The following is a 24,231-nucleotide window of genomic DNA, read 5'->3' as shown; positions in this document are numbered from 1 at the left end:
TGATTCCAGATGATAATAGAATGAATCTATAATGATCAAAACTTTAAATTATACACTATAGCTGTACTGTTGAATTCAGAAATTTCATTGTTTTATTTCCATAAAAATAATAGTATAAATTCAAATTTTTATCATTTCACTTTTGCAAGTTAAGACCAAATATCAATTTTACTTTTATAAAATTGAGAGAAAAAGCTCTACGGTAATTCAAAGACTCCCAATAATGCAAACCTTAGCTGCAATCAAAATCCAATTCAATTTTTCTCTGTTATGAAACATTGCAACAAACACCTGTACCACACACTTATAGTAACAAGTGCAATACAGAAACAAATGTTATATAGTACATGACAATCAGTTAAACTAAAGACATTAAGATATTCAAAGCCCATGTTCTATACAAATCCATTGTTTCATAACAGAAAGCAAAATAATTTACCTCTGAAAACTATAGCTATAATACCACCTCAATAATGATCAAAAGACCTTCATACAGTCACAGATACTCTATACATAAACAGATATAATTTAAACTGTTTCCATCAAAGAACAAAATAATTAAGCGATCACAAACTGAAGCAACTGCTAAGGAAATAAATGACAAAGTTTAATCTAATGCACTAAGGTTTGATCATTCTGATTTCAACATTCTTTCCTGCATTCATAATCCTCTTTATTATACCTTGGTCACCAACAGATGACTCCAAAACTTTTCCTTAGATTAAAAATGAACTGTCGATCATTAATTTACCAATGCATAAAGATTACACTCAGAAATCAATAAATTCATGAAAATATTGGACAAAATTCCAGCAATGACATGATTAATAAGAACCATGTGACCTGGAATTAACAGGTGACATCCAATCAAACCATTCCATCACTACGACAAAAGACAAAATGGCTAAATTCTGTAATCAACTAAAAAAAAAAAATGGAAGAGCAATTTTTATGTACATTAAGAAGTTCTGATATTGGAACATCAAAAAGATTATGCATGACAAATGAAAAATGACCAGTTTGAAGTACAAGTAATAACCATTCTAAAAATCAAGCAAGTGCTTCATCATAAAATGATTCATAATGATTATTACCAGTATTGCTTTAAAGATAAACAATTGTTATACATATGAAATTACTGTAAATTAAGAAAAAAATGCAACAATTAAATACTGCTATTTTATTTCTTCCAATGTTTGTGTTGCTGAGATGAAATTCACTCCATCCAAGGAACCTTTCAGAATGCAAGTTTGAGTTAGGCACCAAACATTTTTTACCCTGAGGGGGTGGAGGAACCAGGGATTAGATGTCGGATAAGAAATTTGTTATCCACAAGTGCAAAATTTTTATTTATATTTCAGCAGCAACCTTTTTTTTATTTGTCAGTAATGGAGAAAACATAAAATCATTGTCCTATATATTCCAGCAACATAAAAGCAAACTAAAAGTGAAAATAAAACAAGACAGAGACAAGAAGTTCATGACTTGGGACAGGCACAAAAATGAGGCAATAAAATGGCAAGTGCCTTACTGCCATTACAAACTTTTTCTCATTTTTTTTGCAAAACATTTAACAATACTAGTGTATCACTGGATCAGTGTTGATTCATCTGTCCTATAACACAGATCATCTCTGTATGATGTTTAGATTGACTGTACATAAATGTAAGAAATCACTGTTCTTAATGCCATTACAGCTGTTTATGAATAATGAAATATTCGATGTATGAAATTGTCAATGAGTGGAAATGCAGGGAAAACTTTTTATATTCTGTGGATCAGAGACCTGAAGATACAAATCTGCACTTAAAGACCCCAGCTTAGGGAAAAGAAAATTAAGGAAATGTCTCCTGCTATTTCCCATCCATCTGGGGAAGTCAATCTAACAGAAATGTCTCTGCAATGCTCATTTTGAATGTCCACTTCCCCAACTGATGTCATATTAATCTGAGAAGCTAAAGAAACAGGCTAACTCAATTGTAGTCACTATCTAAATGGATTCTGCTGACCAAATCCTCTCCTGTAATTATCTGAGAAATTCTATTAGTTTGGTTTTAACTAAGTGTTTACTTTAGCAAGCACGTCCACATCTGTGGTCAACACAAGAGATTTTCTCCACCAGTTAATGTAAAACTTCCCCAATTCATATGTATAATTGAAATATCAATAACCATTGTTGTCCATCTAACATCCAGCACTGTATTGTTAAGTGTAAGCAGGAATGGTTACTGGCTAATTGGCTGGAGTCACGGAAACACAGAAGTATTGAACAAATACTGAGGAAGAAATCAAAAAAAAGATAGTTTGATGCCACCTACAAACTACCAGTAATAGAGTTTATGTTGAATTGCAGTTGGGATGGAGACCAGATCTACAGCAAACACAACAAGACATCTCAAGTGTTGAGACAAGCTTATAATGATAGCAGGTTCTTTTGGCATAAATATAAGAAAGCGTTGTCATCATTAATAAAGAAAAGGGTTTTGAAAAAAAAATCCATGATTTGTTTGATATTAGTACATCAATCACATTGTAAGAAGACCTGGCCTGGGTGGACTTAACACAGAAAATTTCTTTACTGTTTATGACATCAACATTTTTTGAGTAACTACAGACCAAAAAAATAATTCTCTGAATGCAGTATATTTTTTTCAGTGAAGTGTTTTCTTTGGCCTGTTCTTTAAGGTCATGTTGAATGTTGTTCTGTCTTAACAGTGCAATCTGTGTATTGAAGAGCTATTCTCTATTATATACACTTATTTCTTTTTTGTAAATATAGTGTCCTATTTCTGTAGTTCAGGATGTTTTTATTACTCAGTGATTGTAAATGTTAGCTCAAACCTGTAATCACTTCCAATAATACAGTCAAAAATGAAGGAAAATATCATGTAATTACAAAATCTATAAAAGTGCAAAATTATTTACTCTCCGGAAATTACGTTTTTTGCATTCAACAATTATGGTCATTTTCATCAACTTTGATTTTGGTTTGAGGCTTTATCAATTATCTCAGTGCAAGATGATTATATTTCATATAATAAGTTCTCAAGTATGATTGAATGACTTTATCAATGACCAGATATGAGGGTTTTAATGTTCATATAGCCAATGGTTATTTTGAAGATCATGATACTTGTAACTCTCTTCCTAGAACAAGTTTTAAGGCAATTAAAATACTACAAAATCTTGATGTTTTGAGAGCCTCCTTGTAGTCTAGAAAATGTTGCTGGTCACTATAAAGTTGTTTCCTTTGAGAGTCACTTTCTACTATTCAAGTACACCAACCCATTTTTTAGACTCCAACTTCCTAACACTAACCGATGCACACTTTCTACCATTGTAGACCAATAACCCTCTCTAGTCCCAAACTTCAAAGCACTAACCAATCCATCCTTTCTACCATTGTAGACCAATAACCCTCTCTAGTCCCAAACTTTCTAGCATTAACCAATCCATCCTATCTACTATTGTAGACCAATAACCCTCTCTGGTCCCAAACTTCAAAGCACTAACCAATCCACACTTTCTACCATAGTAGACCATACCCCTCTCTAGTCCCAAACTTTCTAACACTAACAAATCCACACTTTCTACCATTATAGACTAAAGCACCTGTCTAGACCCGAACTTCCCAGCACTAACCAATCCACACTTTCTACCACCTACTGACCAATGCACTCGTTACAATTGTTGGTAAATACCCCCTCCCCTCTAGACCCTAACTCCCTAGTACTGGTCAATGGAGTTATTGATTCTGTCAACATGTCCAAATGTCTCTGTTTTTGTAAGATAACAACTGGAAGTAACAAAAATGGTAGGTTTGACAGAAATATTACTTTATTTCAGCCCATACATGATACATTGATATGATTTAGACAGAAAGAATGCAAGCTTCAAGTATGAAGTATTAGACATAATTCATTTTCATCCAACTCCAAAAATGTCATTTGTGTAGATATAGATCTTATACAATAAGGTCATATAAAATATTCCTACAGACAACCTAATCAGCCAAATTACTGAGGTAATATTGCCTATAGAGAAAAACAATCAGTGGTGTTTTACTGCAACAAGAGTCTATTAGATTACCCTAAGAAAAATATTGGTAGTAAAGTGGGAAGGGCAGGCAATAAGAATTTTATGATGGTTTTTATACACTTGTGTTATACCATATCCCACAAGCAAGGTTGTAGCCAGGAAAAACATTTTTTGGATTAGACTGTAATTATTTTTTTTCCATGAAAGTGATAAACACTCAGGTCAGACCATCAAAATTGCAACAAAATGCCATGTTATAGATAAAATCCTACCATACCCCAAATTACAGACATTTAGGTACTTCAATGTCTTTTCATATCCCCTAAAATATAAGGTAACAGTCCAGTCCATACAATCATTCTAAAAAAATCTTTTTCTGCAAAAATACATACCAGTATGTGAATGAATAGACAAATACGCATTACAGAAATATTATACAATGTAAAACACATTGTTTCTCTGACATTGAAAGGTCATTCTGGGGTCATGTTGAGGAAAAGTTATGAGAAAAGCACCACCTAAAATAGAAGGGAAGGATTTTTTTTATAAATGATGTTAGTGTTACTGTTGTGTCAAGATTGAAATGTGCAGAATTTAAGTGCTTTGGTTTTTGTATGTAAGGTTACATTACAAATAAACCAAAATATCTACACAATCAGGTATACCAAATTTCTACACAATCAGGTATACGAAATTTCTACACAATCAGGTATACGAAATTTCTACACAATCAGGTATACCAAAATTCTACACAATCACGTATACGAAATTTCTACACAATCAGGCATACCAAATTTCTACACAATCAGGTATACCAAATTTCTACACAATCAGGCATGCCAAATTTCTACACAATCAGGCATGCCAAATTTCTACACAATCAGGTATACCAAATTTCTACACAATCAGGTATACCAAATTTGACACCTGCCCATATTTACCAGCTTTGTCATAATACTATTGCTTTTATAAAAGTACCATCCATGAGTTTAACCAAATGAAAAATGTCATAGTTATGGCTATTAATGCAGAGCTCGTGACCCTCTAATTTTCGAAACTAGAATCAACTTCCATTCAAATCACAATAAAAACTTTTCATCAATTAATTATGCTGTACTTGACTATATAAATAGACATTTTAAGTTTATTAACTGATAATGTTGATATTGAATGTTTTTTGAAGATTAAAGAAGTACATCAGGAAAAAATCCTCTTACAATAATGTAAACATTCAACTGTAATAAAGTACAATGTTATTGCATTTTTATCCTTTATTTATGGCGCGTGAGATAACTATTTTTCTGTAATATGTAATTCTTGATTAGAAAATCTACCAAAGTAGTCTGCATAAACTTACCAAGCAATACCAATCAGATTGACATTCAAATATGGAGTCTCCTTGTGGAAATAAATTCATACAGTCTAGCTTGCTCATAAAGTTTGCAGATTTACAAATTCTGTTCTTTAACCAAGAATTTCAATATTGCAAAAAAAAGCAAGTGATGGGTACTATTCTCAGTGTGCTGTATAAGTCTATATTAGACTCGTCACACAGAGATAGAAGTAACATGTTACAGTCCTTCAGTTGGTGAAACATAAGCTGGTAGAACTAGAGGTCAATTATCCTAGGTTTGTACTGTCTGTGGAGTGCATTATACTTTACTATCAAACCCCTAATGTAAAGTTCTACTTATGGATGTACAAGTGAAGGCAAGTTTCTTTGAAGAATTTATCATTTTTTTATGCTGAACTTTTACGTTTATTGACAAAATACTTATAAGAAACCTAAAGATATTCTATCATTACTGAGAATAAGTAAATGAATGTCTGATGCCTGAAATAACAGGACATAATATTGTTCATTCTCACTTTTATCATTGATTCTTCTGTAACCAGATTAGTTTCTTTGACGACTTTCCCAAGAGATGCAGTTACTAGTTGGATTCTGTTACATCTAGATGTGTAAAGAGTGACAAAATGTCCAGTACTTTTTTTGACAAAATATATATTGCCATATGCAGGAAGCAATAATGAAAATGTCACGGTGCCTCTGAATCAATAAATACTGATGAAGGAATCGACTGTTTGTTTAAATCAGGTGATGTTCTATTTCTCCTTACATTAGCATCAGCTGACGAATGGCTGTCGTTACTTCCTATTTGACGCAATATTTTTCTGAATTTTTTTCACTTAAGAGAATGGACTGTAATTACTTTGAGTAGTTACGGTCTTACATCATTAGTATTATTGTCCTATAAAGTGATTTGGGATCTGCAGGCAACCAGATTATTTTCACTGAAATTATGGAGCTATAAAGGGTCAAACAGGGAATTCCAACAAACTTCATGGCTATAGCATTTTAAGTACAGCTTAGGATAAAAGAAAAAAACTTAAGTGAGGAAATGAAGTATTTAAAAAACCAACACTATATTTATCTGTGAAATAAAGAATCTTACACTCTATAAAGTGAAAAGACACATTTTCAACAGTTTCAACACTTAAAATTTCATGTTTCAGAAAACATAGCTTGTCAAAACACTTAAACTTGGAAATATTTGCTATTAAAATTTGAGAAGTTTTGTTTAAAAAATGAAGTGTTATATTATGTTCTCTTCATAAACTTGTTTATTATGTAATTCTGTGCAAGCTTAATGTAATTATACAGTTCAGAAAAAAATACAATCATCAAATTTTCAGAAATGGAATGATTATTAAAAAAAATTATCTCAAGAGATGTGAAAACATTTCAATTCAAGAAGTTATTACAAACACTTCAAAAAGTTTTAGTTTGAGATAATATTAACAAGTGGTAATTCTGGAATGAAAAAAAAATGTGCAGTAGATGGAATGGTACAAATGCCTCCCAGCATATAGATGATAAATTTTCAAATTTCAATGATCATACTCTATCAGAGGAGCTGCACAACATAAATACACTCACATACCAAGAGTGTTTACAAAATATGTTGTTTCAATGAAATTTTCAAAGTCCATGGTCCATAATTTACAACAAAAAGCAAGGGTAAACTCCAATTAATCCCATTAAAGGTTCTACAACATACAAAATTTATCAAAAATTTAGTCCAATATCTGTTTTTGTCGGACAAAATTCAGAAGTCTTGTTAAAGAATAATGACTAAATGACAGACAGGCAAAACACTATGCCCAGGCAATTCACCTATGTCGTCATATAATGTGATTGGTATTCTCCAATGCTTTGTGTATAATATTTTCCATTATGTTTGTTTGTATTACTTTGTACAGTTCACTTTTCTGTATCACTACGCAGTGTCAAGTTTTTAGATACATGTATTAATCACTCACAACTCTCCTGATCTTTTTCCCACTAAATAAACATATACAATTAAAACTAGAATAATTGTGAACAATGCTCACCATTTTTGAGAGCCCCTCACTCGCTCATATATCATGCCCTTTTTGATCTCCTAATTTATTTGGATCAAATTCTAAAATAGGAGGTGCACAATGGGAATATGTAATAAAGATTAAGTGAAAGTTTCATTAAATTCCATGCTGTGATGTAGGAGGACTAACAGATAAGAGGTCGGTACCCCTCAGTGTAGCAGAAGGAAGTATGGATGGAAGGAAGGACAATGGACTCAAAATGGGGAGTCAATTATATGATGAAATAAAAGATAAACACCTTACTTGTGACAGTAAGTGGTCATTTCATCACTTTATCCTGTAATATTTATTTCTGATATTTTAAATAAGAGTTGATATTAAGCCAATTTATTTTAAAGGTAATATGTTTGAAGTAAGCCAACACTAAACCTAGTTACGTATTGTTAAATAATAGGATTTTGTTAAGCAGAAAAATTTACGGCTTAATTTCATGCTGTTTGAAATCATATTCAAGTGTCTTTTCTTAAAATTAATAAAATAGAAATAGAATACTTTAATATGCATTTTCTTAATAAACTGATTCTGTATGAGTGCATTAGCTACTGCTATAATTTAAAATGACAGTTTAAACAATCGTCAGGTTGTACCATCAAACTTTAAATTGATGCCAGTTCAAGTTCTCCTTGAGCAAACAAAAAGATGAACTAAGTAAACTGTCTTCATCATTTTTCTTCTTTATCAAAGTACTGGTGTCATCAATTTTAGGGACTTCTGAATAATGATATAATGTTTCCAGTACTTGTCAATTCTGGTCAATAAGTACTCATAATAGTGTAACCCCTTCAAAGAAAGGGAATTAACTCTAGATACCTGAACACTTTCTTTCACAATGATATTTTCCCAAAGATAAAAAACAAACTGGTTCATGTCCTAAGAAAGAAAATAATTTTTATTTCATCAAAACCTTTTAAATAGATATCTAAAAAATATTATATCACATTGTTAATAGAATAATGAATTAACACAAATAAATAAATATAAAAGTAAATGAAACACTATTTTACAGATTTGATATCAAGAAGAGATTAAACTGGAGAAGAAACAATGGTCCCAATATAATACAATAGAACACTTGACCCTTCGTATTTATTGAGTATGAAAATATAACTCACTGATAATCAATTCATCTACTTGATCAACTCACACATGCTCAGATTTTATCAAATATTAATAACAACCCATATCTTGATACAAGCCATAAATGGCCAATTAAAATAAAATTTTCCAGACATTTATAGCATCATAACAACACTGGACAAATATCTCCGAACAATAACTTATGGTAGGAAGGAAGAAGAAACAGGAAATTAAAATCCTCATAGAAGACAAATTCCTTACCTTTACATGACAAACTATAATCTCACATTGAAACTTAGATACTCAGTAAAGATCTAATAGTAAAATAACGTACAAACAATCGTTCCTTTAGCGGAGAATAAGACATCACACTTTGATTAAACTGTTCAATAATCAATAAAGAGAAACAGAAGATGATTGCCAACTCTAACCTTTGAGACACGACAAAGATGGCACTGGTCCGCTGCTTTTACCAACTCTATCCTCAAGTCATTGCTAAATTAATATGCATTAGTCTCAGGAAAAAGGAAAGTGTCTGAAATTTTCTCAATTCACTTCAAAATGCAACATTTAAAAGCCTGTGATGGAATTTCAGTCCATTAATGACAATAACCACTTGTGATGCTTGTGAGAAAAGCTGCAGGCATCCTTCTATGGTAAATTGTTGTTTTGGTTTTCAGGATAGAATTGTGTTCTAGAAATAATTGGCTGGTTTCCTTCAGTAAGTTCATTGACAGATACTAAAGTACGGAGAAAAAGAAATAATAGAATTAAGCAACTAATTTTGAAATGTCATAATACTTCCTATAATGAAGTGGGTTAGCTGGGTTAAGATTGTATCTTTACCAATTATAGAATTGAACAATTATACAAATGCATGTTACTGCATCAAGTGGCTGCAGTAATTTGTAGAGCTGTAGTTCTTTTTCTTCTTTTCAAAGCACAATCTTTGTTTATTTTAGCAGAACTTTATCAGACACCCAATTTCAATAAATGAAATCAATAGAAGAAAATAATTTGATTGCAGCAACAACAGATAAAGAAAATACATTAAACTGTTGTAACAACCTGTAGCACTGTAGTTATGAAGATATTTAAGTTCTGTGGTGTAGACTATTACCACCTTGGCAATCAATATTTGGCAAACTTTCCACCAACACAGAAAAAAACTGTTCCTTGATTTACATGCTATTTTATGAAGATGCACATTTCAAGATATGAAATGGCAGCAGAACAAAGAAGGGTCAAATAAAGATGAAATCCTTTGGCACATGGGTAAGAATCATTCCAAGTCATTAGCTTTCATGTTAAAAAACAGAGATTATTCCCCTTTGATTATTTTTGCCTGATTTTAGCACTACATATGTTACAGTAATAGGGGTTGTGTACCTTTAGATACAAGTTTTAATTATGTCCCTCTATAGAAACTCAAATTTCCTGATACATGGCAAATGCTAAATTAAGAAGAGCATGCATGTAAAAACCTTTCAAGTGTTAGCTTTGAAGATTTTAAGCAGATTTCGTCAGCCTTTTTAAAAAGTTGACAGTTACAAAAGAGAAGTCAGTTCTTTTGAACAGCTCTTAAAACACGAGACTTAAATACATTAAGAGAAAAAGTATTGAACAATTAATCTTTATTTTCAATTTAGAACATCAAATTTGACTGCATTTGAAATTCGAAAGATGGTAAAATTTTGTTGTGGAATGCTTAATGTAAAAGTTATGTAACACTCTGTGAAAGCGAGCAGGGTTCACACCTTACAGGACAAACTCCTCTGATGTAATTTAGCAATGTGTAATACTGAAGTGGAAATAAATGGCATTTACTTCATCATCCAAGATGTTAAAATTGAAATTGGAGTACCGGGGGTAGTCAGAAAGCTAGTGTTCATTATGAGAAATGTATAGAGAGTTCACCTGACCTGAAAAGAGAACAAAAGAGCCGTATCTAAGAAAATCCAGAACATCTCTCAAATACTGAGAAAATACTGTTATTAGTGGATACCAATTTTCGTGGATTGGTGAAAAAACGCAACTTTGTGGATTCTTGAATTTGTGGTTTTGAGGTTTTCAGTATACAAATCAATGGAAATCTCCCGTTTGTTGGTAACCAAATTTCATGGGCCTAACCATGAAAACCACAAAAATTAGTACCATATGAACAATAGTACTTTCATAATAGTACTTATAAGACTCAGTATCACTGCTTCTGAGACTTATATAAATGTTTGTGCTAATGAACCTTTAAGTGTCAGTCCCTGTAAGAATCAGGCAGTAGGTGAATCATGGTATGACAAAACCCATCATTTTGACAGTGTAATTTGACAATTTGCACAATCAGAAGCAAGGAAAACAGACAAGATTTTCCATACCACGCTGGCCCATTGAGTTATAATTTCATTGAAACACACCAAAAGGGCAGATAACTCTGTCAAAAATTTTATTTTTCTAAGATTCTATTGAAAAATTTCTGAGCAAATCCAATGATGCAGAGAACAAATAATGGCCTTTTCAAATAGAGAAAGCATCCTTGAGTGATATTATACTGTCAGATAGGTGGGGTTTTGACATGCATGTTTCTGATCGGTGGGGTTTCAACATGCATGTTTCTGATCGGTGGGGTTTCAACATGCATGTTTCTGATTTTTCCCATTTAACCTGATTCTTACAAACACTTACACTTAAACAGTAAGACCTGTGTTCTGGGGTTAAGACAGGTTTTCAGCTTACATAATACACAGGTTAAAAACTATGGACATCAATTTAAAAGGACTTCAGAAGATGTCTGGTTCATACAGGTGATAGACAGGTTTCATTGTTATCAAACACCTGAGTATTCCACCATCTGTTCTAGAAATAATACATTTATTTCTTTTTAACCTGTATATTCTAAAGATGTGTCAGATTACACTTAAGAAACAGGTCAAAAATGTAATGTGTCCTAGGACAGGAGAAATATTTGAATATAAGTATCCTAAGTGATCTGTGCTTTGCACATATACAACACCCTCACCAAATATACATCTGAAACATCAGACTTATCAAATATAATACCAGACTGATAACCATCTACAGACCCCTAATGAGGCTACAAATTGTACAATTGTTTAAGAGATCAAGGGTTAAATACATGTATCTGATTACATGATATGGTTAATTAGATTAAAACATGTATAACTAGGTTATTCATGTTTCCTTAGTTCAATAGAAAATGGTATTGAATAATTTTCACAGATAATTTTCAAAAGCTTAGAGCTTGGTCAAATCTCACTGAAATAAAACCTACTCATTCTGATCATTAAGTGCATCCCTTCAGTGTTCTGTTTATCTCAAAATGCCAAAATTGAAAAAAAGCTGAATTTATTTAAAACCCCAACATCCTAGAATGATATTCTTCAGATGATATCTTCATTACATCCATAATTTTAAGAACATGAATAAGACTGGTGCCTTTAATTTGATATTAAGAATCAAAACTTCAACCAGATCATGCAACAGACATATCTGTCAACTTTATACACTTACTGTCAGCACTATAATAGTAAGAATCAGTCTCATGTCACGGCATCACTAATGATGTCTTACATACATCAACAGAAATACCAGGTACTAACTTCAATAAAAACATGACAGTTATTATAGAATGATAGCTAATTCTAATCTGTTTTCAAAATCTGTTTTCACAGATACTGAACTCTGTCAGTAAGATACAAAATCTAAAATGGGGAAAAATGAAGTTTCTACACTAAGATAATGTAATTTAGAAATAACAAAACTTGAGGCTCTTGAAAATGTAACTAATTACTGTGGAGAAATGCAGTTTCTTACAAGTTAATGTAATATATTCTGTTTCTTTAAACATATTGTTATCATGAAGATCTGCGAACACAAATACCTTGTTACCGTACCTTTCCTAAACATGTAATGATAAGAACAGCATGAACTGCTATGAACATCAAAAAAAAAAAACTTTGAAAATCAGAGAAAATCTGGTTTAAAACATATAAGGTTCTTTCTGCTAATGGAACTTGGCTGTTTCTAATATGATTAAAACTTTATTCCTAGTAAAATTCAAATCTAATCATCCAATGAAACAAAGTCAGATGTACAATTGTATCATATTAGGTAATATGCTTCTCACCTCTCAGATACAAGCCACAATCCAATAGAATGTGAAGTACTGACAAAACATTAAACATGGCACTTACTACATTAAAAATGAATATCTTACACATTGAGATAGACACAAATCCGAATCTTTAAGATTCTCACTTAGTCACTAGAAATCAAGCATGACATTTATTGCATAACAATGGAAGATTCTGATTATTTTTTGTAATAGGGAAGTTATGAAAGGATGTAAATGTATTTAGGACAAAGTCCTTTTCACATTTGTCAACATCATCATGACAAGCAAATTAAAGAAAACCTTCTATAGAAAGGGGTAGCTAATAATAATATAATCCTTTATAACATCATTGAGGTAAAACCTTGAATACTTCACACCACATCATAGTAAACAATCAACTAATACAAATTATGCAAATTTAAGATATATTTTTAAAAGGACAGTTAAATTGAAATAAAATCCAAAGTTCTTTAACCTTTTTAAAAAAAAAAAATGAGTTAATTAATCATTTGAAATAAAATTCATTATAAGTACGTCATAGAAATTGTTCTTTTTAAATATATGTTTCTTTATGACAAATGGTGAGTGATTATACTCTCAGATATGTCAAATTGAATTTTGAGAATTAGGGTGGATACTCCATTCCACCCAGTTTATTCCCATTATGCTACAAAAATTATTCAGATTATTATATCTATCTACAAAAAGATCTGTTAATGTATTCTGTCATTATGTGCTGGTTAATAGATTAACCATTTTGTTAAAATTAAATTGCAGTACAAAATTTCTAGATAATTACTATTAATGATTGTAATGCATATTTTCAGGAGACAGCTTACATAGCACTGCATGGAGCAAATCTTTCCAAAATAATTCATTCACACAATAAATTCAACACCACTTTATAATTCTGTTTATTGTGAATTGGGAGTTACAGTATAAACATATAGCCTTCACACTTTTTTACAACTCAACAGGTCAATGACAGGGATTGAAAGCTGTGAAAGAACTCTTATTTATTTTCTTGGTTTGGTAAGGTTATGTTGCTTTATCCACAGATTTCATTTTACCATCAATGTTTTCAACAGAAAACTTTTATTTCATGATTTGACCAGCCCACATAGCCAAATTAGTACCCTGTAAGCAGTTGGACTTTCATAGTGACTTACTCAGTATAATAGCAAAATGTTCCTTAAATTTAGGGTACAGACATATGTATGGACAGCAGTTAAACTCATTGCCCCTAATGCCTATATAGGTGGGGCATTAAAGTCTTTGAACAAGTCAACAAGTCTGAAGAATAAACATCATCAATAAAACAGCTCATCAAGTGATGGAACCTAGACAAAGAGTCCTAGAGAGTTAATAGTCTGTACTAGGTGTCTGTCATTATATAACTCACACACCTAAATCATCTGTAGAAGAAACTTAATGAAAATGTCACCTTTAAAAAACCATTGTGGTTTGTCAGAACTATGTAATCTCATTAAGACAATGTTCATTTGACTGTTTTGTAGTTCTTTAGAAAGAGAAGGACACAAACATCTGGACTCGTATTTTTTCACTTGTACAAATGTCAAGGTTTCCATTAAACAAGTCATTGTAGTCTGTTTAACAGACAGTTGCTCATTACAGTCCTTCATGGTTAGTATATGGTTTCTCCTGTCATCTTACAATGAGAACATGTTAATTTGATCTTTAAAATCAGAACCAAGATATAAAATGACATATATTTTCATAAGTTCAGAAAATAGGGTATTTATCAGCAAGTTTTCTTATATTTTAATCCCATCTTTTGAGGGAAAATACACACAATGCAAACCTAAACATATATACTTACGAACAGACAGAGAGACAGACTGACCTATAGTGAGTATGAAAATGACTGCTGCTCACTAAAGTCTACTAAGGTCATACCTGTTAACCCTCTTATGTTAGGGGGTGACTCCCACAAAATCAGTGAAAAATTTAAAATCTCCAACATTCAAATGTAAGATTTGTGGCAGGTTTTTGGTTACTACATTTTCTATGAAAACTACTTTAATTGAATTTTTACATCAAAGATTTGCTTTAAAGTAAAAATGTCCCACATGAGACAGTGTCAATGGTCGAGAACTCCCAACATGAACAGTCCCACAGATTAACAGGTTTTAGTAGGTTTCAGTATACAATATATTTCTATTGTTCCAGATCAGATATAACTCCTTTTCCTAAGCATCTCAGTTCATCAAATTATATCTAACAGACCTATTACAGCTAAGAGTATCAGCTTTTAAAATCAAGTTATTTACTGAAAATACAGAAATAAGCTGATAACCAAATATCAAAGATTAAAATTTAACAGCAGGAGAACCCAAATTTTTTGACAAATGTAAAATTTCATACATTATTGAAAGTGAATTACTGTTTGCCATCTCAGTAATGACCGATTTCACACTTGATGAACAAAATGGTATTGGACTATTATATCATTCAATTTTACCTCATTATATAAAGTATTACAGGTGAAACAGGAAATACTAAACAATTATAGGGCGATTATGGTGAGGATTTTGATAAATGACAGGAACCATCAGTGTAATAAGACATAAATACCTTTATTGGAAAACACTGGTGAAACAGGAAATAGTTTGTCTTGTCCTTTTAACTGTCTCTTTTTTATTTAAAAATCTGAAATAAATTCAAAGTTGTTAATTTTTTTAGATCATTTCATATGTGAATTGGAATAACACGACAATTATCAGAATACCTCCTGCTAATTCATTTACATGAATTTTTTTTACAGCATTACTAAATTCAAACCAATGTATACAAAAAAAAAGAATAAAACAAGAAAATCAAAATTATTTACACTTATTCGAATTAGAGAAAATGTAGTGAACAACTTTCATGCATGTTTGTAATTGAGACAGATCTACACATGCTGAGCTTATGGTAACAATCTTAAGGAGTGGCAAGTAGTTAGTATATAAACATGTAGTGTCAAAATATTTCTTCAACAAGTGGTGGATCAGAGGAAGAATTCAGTATGACCCATGGTAATACATGTGTTCTTCAACAATGGGTGGATCACAGAGGAAGAATTCAGTATGACCCATGGTAATACATGTGTTCTTCAACAATGGGTGGTTCACAGAGGAAGAATTCAGTATGACCCATGGTAATACATGTGTTCTTCATCAAGGCGTGGATCACAGAGGAAGAATTCAGTATGACCCATGGTAATACATGTGTTCTTCAACAAGGGGTGGATCACAGAGGAAGAATTCAGTATGAGCCAATGGTAATACATGTGTTCTTCAACAAGGGGTGGATCACAGAGGAAGAATTCAGTATGACCCATGGTAATACATGTGTTCTTCAACAAGGGATGGATCAGAGGAAGACTTTCAGTATGACCCATGGTAATACATGTGTTCTTCAACAAGGGGTGGATCACAGAGGAAGAATTCAGTATGACCCATGGTAATACATGTGTTCTTCAACAAGGCGTGGATCACAGAGGAAGAATTTAGTATGACCCATGGTAATACATGTGTTCTTCAACAAGGCGTGGATCACAGAGGAAGAATTTAGTATGACCCATGGTAATACATGTGTTCTTCAACAAGGCGTGGATCACAGAGGAAGAATTTAGTATGACCCATGGTAATACATGTGTTCTTCAACAAGGCGTGGATCACAGAGGAAGAATTTAGTATGACCCATGGTAATACATGTGTTCTTCAACAATGGGTGGTTCACAGAGGAAGAATTCAGTATGACCCATGGTAATACATGTGTTCTTCATCAAGGCGTGGATCACAGAGGAAGAATTCAGTATGACCCATGGTAATACATGTGTTCTTCAACAAGGGGTGGATCACAGAGGAAGAATTCAGTATGAGCCAATGGTAATACATGTGTTCTTCAACAAGGGGTGGATCACAGAGGAAGACTTTCAGTATGACCCATGGTAATACATGTGTTCTTCAACAAAGGATTGATCAGAGGAAGACTTTCAGTATGACCCGTGGTAATACATGTGTTCTTCAACAAAGCGTGGATCACAGAGGAAGAATTTAGTATGACCCATGGTAATACATGTGTTCTTCAACAAGGCATGGATCACAGAGGAAGAATTTAGTATGACCCATGGTAATACATGTGTTCTTCAACAAGGCGTGGATCACAGAGGAAGAATTTAGTATGACCCATGGTAATACATGTGTTCTTCAACAAGGCGTGGATCACAGAGGAAGAATTTAGTATGACCCATGGTAATACATGTGTTCTTCAACAAGGCGTGGATCACAGAGGAAGAATTTAGTATGACCCATGGTAATACATGTGTTCTTCAACAAGGCGTGGATCACAGAGGAAGAATTCAGTATGACCCATGGTAATACATGTGTTCTTCAACGAGGCGTGGATCACAGAGGAAGAATTTAGTATGACCCATGGTAATACATGTGTTCTTCAACAAGGCATGGATCACAGAGGACAACTTTCAGTATGACCCATGGTAATACATGCGTTCTTCAACAAAGGAGTGGATCACAGAGGAAGACTTTCAGTATGACCCATGGTAATACATGTGTTCTTTATTAACTTACCATATTTGTAATTTTATTGCAAGTGGTGTTTCACCAGTACAAGTATGTTCCCTGCACCATGAGGCAATTTCTAGACAAATGTAATCCAAAATTTCAAAAATATAAAAAATCTTAAAGACTGGGACTAGGGTATGAAAAGTAGACGATTTGTAAAATTATGGTTCTTTTCAAATAAAAAAAAAAACATTTGTTTTTCATTGTTCCTCTGACATTGTGTAAAATCTCAATCATATCTCAAGATGACTGAGGAAATGCTGCTCCCCAAAAATCATTTTGAATATGTAAAGAATGAGTGGTCGATTTCATAAAAAAAATCATAAGTGTAAAATTAGTTGAAGTTATGACGGTATAATATTTTGATCTTTTATGACGTCATAACTTAGGATTAATTTCACACTTATGATTTTTTGTGAAAAGGACTGCTGAAAGGTAGGAAACACATAACAATGAAATGGACTGTGATGTATTTTACAGATAACAATGAAATGGACTGTGATGTATTTTACAGTATTTGGTCCAATGAAATGGACTGTGATGTATTTTACAGTATTTGGTCCAATCCTGGACAACATGATATAAATGATCTTCATTATTTTAGGGAAAAAGTGATTCCAAAATAAAAAAAAAACATTTTAAAAATTTATCTTTATAGACCATTACATCAAATCCTTATACTTTATTGAAAGAAGGATACACTGGCCAAACTTTTGTTCCTAAATCATAGATTTGAGAAGATGGACAGTTTCTCTCATAATAATGAAGATTTAAGTGTGAGTTGATAACTTCATAACTGCTGTATAAACAGCAGTGGTGGCAATGTTTTTGACTTAACTGGTATTACCAATTCAATTTGTAAAGTAGATACCTAGAGACCAAGTCAAACTACCATCCACTCAGTAGATTTTAAAACAGTGGTAGCAATTGCTCACTTGGACATACGGCCAATGTGAGCTAAAATCAATTATTATTAGCTTCACAAGAAAGAAGATCTCCAGTAATAAGACAAACTTAATGATAAAACTGTATTACAATAGTTAATGATTCATGTTAAAGATTTTCGTCCTCAAGAAAATAAAAAAAAACTTACCATTCTAAAAAAAAACAATTTTAAGGAGAAAACATGTTTTTTTTTAATCCAAGTTCCAAAAGCAATTGCAAGTTTCTGTAGAAACTTAATGTTCAGATTAGAATATCCTACAAATTAAAATGAACAGAAGTTTCTGTTTGGATAGTATGGTAAACTGTGACAAAAATCTACTTCAATTTGTTTGCAGAAATAGTCATTATAATAAATAAGTAAACACTTTAACACCTGTCTCCGATTTACCTGGCTAATAAATTAAAGGTGCAACATTTTATATAACTGTCAGGTAAGCTCATGTCCACCTATGTTACTTATCCTTAAACATCAATTATGTTATAAATTGAAAAAAGTGCTTAATCTATTTTCTGCAGAACAAATTTGAGAACTGATTTCAAGTACATATTGAAAATTACAATTTATTGGACTTTATACAAAGCTGTGCAAACATTCAAACATCAGTCTAGCCATGAGTAGAAAAGACAAACTCTTGAATGATTAAAAAAACCTCCTAGTCTATATGGATTCCTACAATTTTCAACTCGCGTAATAAAATAAAACTTTTATTCAAACATCTTGAGAACTAGAATGACAAGTTCGTCCCAGTGCTTGTATTGTTCTAATTTTACATTTCTATAATAATTGCACTAGAGGTATACCATCATACTGTTTACACAGGTTTATATAAGCAAAAATATTCTCACATCTTAGAATGATAAAAGTTTTTATCTATGATGGGCAGTGATTAGAGCTTTCAATCATCTGTAATCTATTATACAGACAATCATTATCAGATGCTGCTACAAGGAGAGTCATTGACAAAAACCTAGACAATACAGCAGTTCTTTGTTTAACTTCTACTACTTTCTTAACACAGAACAGGAAAAGTATTGTAGAAAATAGTATAAACCAAAACAAAGTCAACTGCTGTTGATCGCAACAAAATACCCTAGTTAGTTGCCTACAGTGACAAAACTAGTATCTACAGATTCCTTGGTAGCTCCCACTGACTTCAGCACTTTATAAATCAATATATAACTGTTCTTTTCTCCCTTTCTCTAAGTGTGAATTAACAACATCAGATTTCCTTTATTTCATAGAACATATGAAGCAGTTCTAGCATCCCTACAACGTAAGACAACATTGATCCTAATCAGATCAACCTGTCAAGACCTTTACACCTGGTTACACACCTGAAGTTCACCTACCATACACCCAAGGTACACCTGACTATAGTCATTATGTAGATCTATTATAAGGTGAGAAATCTCATCAGTAGATTATCTTCTCCTTCATTAACCATGTACAGTCCATTATAGATGATACCACCTGTTTGAGGCTGACAGACAGTACAACATCAATATTTCATATCCACTTATACCAGGAATTAAGTCAAAACACAAATCACTGTATTAACAAAGATCTTCAGATGGACTAGGATAAAGTGTGCACAATAAAAAGTAATAAAATAGTAAAGAAAGGATATTACTACATCACATTACCAAATTTGATGAAAATTATTTGACATAATGTCTAAAATCTGTTTCCTACCTAAACTGTATCTAAACTACATTTCTACTTATTTGTGATGATAAATCTATGTGTAGAAGCAGCCAGTGAGTGGCCTGTGTAAGAAAAGTTACACTACAAAAAAAGTCGAAATGAAATAATACCTAACTATGTGTGAAAGTTATCAAGTGTCAAATAAGTAACAAATTAGCTGCAAATAAAAAACACACTCTACCATCCTTGTTCAAAATAAAACAGGTCTAAAATTAGCTCCATTTGACCAAGCGTACATTGTCAGTCGTATAATATTTCAGGGGACATTACTCTGAACTAGGAGGTGGTTAACCACACACAGACAATCTTCAGGACGAATAACCTGATCACCATTTCACCATCTCAATTTCCATAAAAAACCAAAGATAATAATAACCTATCTAAATAATGTCTGTCCATTTTCATACTTATGACTTTAATCATAACCCAACGAATTGTTTCATGACAAGTAATTTGCATATAATGATAGAGCTCAGACCACAGGACAGTTCTATAAATCCTAATAGCTATGATTTAAGTGAAATTTGACAGTTTTGTCATTCAAGGATGATACTAAATGTGTTTTAATGATAGCTTTTTTAAACTGATTTAAGTACAAGAAATTTGTCATATATGATGACATTAAGTAGTTTGTTATTATTGGTCAGAGGTGGCTGAAAAACTCCCATACAGAAGTTTAAATAGAACCTTTTTTCAGTGTTTGACTAGTGTGTGATCACTCGACAGATTAATTTGGGGGAAAAAAGTCTCTTCCATCAACCTATTTGTAAAAAAAACCACCAAATTTTCAGAGAATTGAATGAATGTTTTACTAGTCTGATGTATTACACCAGTGGATTGTAGCTCCAAATGTCAAATCAAAGATTGCAAGCCAAAACTTACTTTGCTGATAAGAAATTGTCAAAGTTGCCAAGTCCCAAAATTATTTCCCACAATATGACATACCTAAACAAAGCTTGCATCAAAATACCAAGTGGCTGTGTCAAGTATGAGCACAGAAACCTGTTACAAAAAAGTGTGAGGGACAGACAGACAGACAGACAAACATGGGTAAAACAGTATACTCCTAGATTTGGAGCACAATAAGTGAGATAGAATCAGTCTGATAAAACAGTGTTAAGTGTTTGTGTAACACATTTATTGCCTACTACAAATTTTGTGTGATGCATATGTATATCATGTTTACAAATCTTGAGCAACTCATTGGCAAGACATCACAGAACACATTTTTTTTTATTTTTTAGTAAATGAAACATATAGTAAGAACATGAAAGTGAATGTGTACCAGTATCATTTCTGCCCTACTTGTAATCGTAACATTTTATAATGACTTTCTGATTAAAATCCCCTGGCAAAATCTGCAGTCCATCTCACTGCATTTAACAAGATCAAAGCCCATCTCAATAGTAAATATACATCTAAAACAAACATAGAAGTAAAGTGGAGTTTAAACATAGAATTCAGCAGTACCAAGTCTTAGATCTGTACATGGAATGGAGTAGGGAATATCAATATTGTCAAAGTTAATTAATGGTTGTGATCATGGATGGCAAAACATCGTTACATTGAGATAGCTTAAAGAACGGAAAAGGATTAACTTAATAACCCATATTTAAATGTATACAATTAATCTTAATTTCCATGTTTTTTATTAATGGGAAGATTTTTTTCAGGTTTCTACAGAAGAAGGTTTATAAAATCAATGGTGTTAAGTCTGCTTCAGTAATTTATAATCACAGGGTAATCCAACTTAATTCCATTAAAGAAATGTTACAGAAATTAACTTCAGAACTATCATGAAAGATGTATATATTTTGCACAATTTTGTAATTAAAACTGTAACATAGATTAAATTGTTATTGACTCTCTGAGAAGATTTTGTCTTCTTAAAGTAAAGTAGTTTGTATTTGTGGGTGGAGAATTTCAAATATTGCTATAGTTTTGCATTGTGAACAGATTGAACCATGAAATAAATATTTGATAATTATATACCAGTAATTTATCCAGAGTCCTACTTAAGGATTTTTCTTGGCTGTAACACAAACAAATCTGAACTTGGTCATTTAAGAGAAAACAAATTCTGTTCAAGGAACTGTAGCAAACTTCACAAAAAAACTATTTTATCACTAAGTCAGTTCCTTATTATTTTTGTATTTTTCAAATATCGTGTTACACTAGTATTCAGATTTTTTTCTTCTAGAGAGTGTCAAATATCCTAAACCCTTGAAATCATGGGAAGGAAAAAATTTTCTTTCATTTTAGATCAATTTCTGATGAAGACAGCCCAGCAAAGACAGCGGCACATAACGCTGTCTTCACTGGCAAAGCCAACCAATCAAAAGCGAGGTAATAAAAAGTAAATATTCTGCTAAGAATTAGTGCATTGTAGTACCATATTTCAGAAAAAAAATCTTCCCAAACTTTCTTCTATTGAACCACACACCATTGCATTTCTATTTAATTATTCTTAGCAAATATGCAATAATTTGATTTTACTGAGAATTTTATTTTAAGGTATTTATTTTAGACTGACATGACACACATATTCACACAAGCACATAAATTTGCTCGATTTTTCAATGTCATTCATTCATATAGTTTTAGTAATCTTAAACAAAAGAAATATGTTCTTGTAATCGTGAATGTCTGGGATACCTTCCATTCGTGTAAGAAATTCTATGTCTTTCCCATATTCCGCTATGCTCCATTCGGGAAAAAACGAAATTTCTCACACTCACGAAAGATATCCCAGCTCTTCACTATGCACTCATTTAAGAACCTAATAATTTGAGTATGTATTCACTTTGAATTTATTGTAAAGGTATTGGAGGTTACCATAGTAACATAGTTCATACAGTTTCTGATTCTGATATGACAAAGTCATGCACCAACAGAAATTCCAAGATAAACTGCAAACTTGATAACCCTATAAAAGCATAACTTAAAAAGAAAGGACAAGTACTTTTTTCTATAACCATTACTGTTTCCCATCATTAGTTGCATCATAGCTCTACTTTAACAAAAATAAAAATAAAAAAGTAGAAAATTACTCTGAGTACTTATGGGTCCTTTAAATGCATTTCAATATGATTATGTAATTTTACATAACTTTGTTGAGCCCTGTAGTATCTCAAACATTTCACATTACATGTAATTTTCCTCTGTTCTTCATCATTCAATGCCTAATACCAAGTATATCATACATTCCAATTTGCTAGTTTGAAAGAAAAACTGTATATTTATTTGAACAAATAATGATTGATGTTAGTATCTAATACAATTTTGAGATGCTGAACGTGCTAGGCATCAAACTGTTCAGACGATTGGAGGTAAATTAAATCAAGCAGCATCAGAAAAAAGAATACAATCTGATGGCATTACCACAACGACACAGACTTAAGGTGGCAGAAGAAACATTTTCCAAGTATCAATTCTCATTTTCAGGGAAATTTGACGTAGATAATTGATATAGGGAATCGACAGAATATTAACCACAACAGAGAGAGCTTTTCCTCTTTATCTCACTAGCTTCATCGAACAGAGTTAATGAAGGAACACAAGATTTGTTGGCTTCAATTTCAAAATTTGATTAAAGCTGAGGAATCAGAAGAAAAATAAATTGAATTTTGTCATGGATCTGGTTCCCTGTTCTACTAAGCAGGATAACAGCAAGAATTTCATTTACCCTCTCATTTAAGTTGCCATTAATATCAATTAATAGTCTGATACAGAAGATTTGGTTACATCAAGAAAGGTCATCCTAACCCATGATTACTTAATCAGTTTAGAAATGTGCATTTACATAATGCAAGTGTCAAAACAAGATACATAAGCTATGAAACAAAGGTGGAGATTTTTTTATACAGCGTTTAAAACATGCAGGAAATACAATAAATTGAGTTATCACAATTTTTAAGGTGTATAGTAAGATATTGAACAGCTATTTCAATTAACAGCTGCAGAAACCAGAAATCAGACAAACCAGAAATAGATAAAGACAATATAATTCTGAAAAACTACAATACAACAATACAACCAGTAATTTAATCCTGAAATTCTATAATAACGATACAAAACTGAAATTCTATAATAATGATTCTATCTTGAAATACATATTTCTATCTTAGGATTTCTGTCCTATGAACCACATCACAAGATGTAGGTGAAGTTATAATTGCCATGCAAGGGTTCAATAATTCCATACGAAATAGAACATTTCAGGACTGATGGCTCATAATGGTTAAATTTCTCCACTTAAAATGCAAATCATTTCTTAACAAGAAAAACTGTGAGCAACATTCACTAAAGGATATCGAAGAAAC

The 24,231-nt window shown here is 32.1% G+C and overlaps 1 protein-coding gene and 1 long non-coding RNA gene across 10 annotated transcripts in view; one reads left to right on the top strand and one right to left on the bottom strand.

Annotated features, from left to right (window-relative positions):
- Positions 1 to 24,231, bottom strand: part of LOC148627127 (neuroglian-like) — a 101,467-nt gene that overhangs the window by 59,944 nt on the left and 17,292 nt on the right. For 3 of the 9 annotated variants that reach the window (XM_088567969.1, XM_088568025.1, XM_088568015.1), the window contains 2 exons: positions 15,266 to 15,340; positions 12,067 to 12,154 (listed from right to left, as the gene is read on the bottom strand). The gene's annotated coding sequence lies outside the window, so the exon portion shown is untranslated. Of the gene's footprint in view, positions 1 to 8,972; positions 9,282 to 12,066; positions 12,155 to 15,265; positions 15,341 to 18,352; positions 18,371 to 24,231 lie in introns of those variants that run through there. The other 6 variants (XM_088567959.1, XM_088567995.1, XM_088567986.1 and 3 more) reach the window with 3 other exon arrangements.
- LOC148627128 (uncharacterized) lies at positions 18,585 to 21,730 on the top strand. The gene is made up of 3 exons (XR_015919804.1): positions 18,585 to 18,635; positions 19,447 to 19,566; positions 21,583 to 21,730. It is a non-coding gene; the product is annotated as an uncharacterized LOC148627128 (long non-coding RNA).

The sequence above is a fragment of the Perna viridis genome, chromosome 1 (genome assembly GCF_037379345.1).
Source record: "Perna viridis isolate PV_CMFRI_1.1 ecotype Kerala chromosome 1, ASM3737934v1, whole genome shotgun sequence".
NCBI classification, from domain to species: Eukaryota; Metazoa; Mollusca; class Bivalvia; order Mytilida; family Mytilidae; genus Perna; species Perna viridis.
Note: the sequence above shows the minus strand (reverse complement) of the source record. Positions and strands in the feature narration are given on the sequence as shown.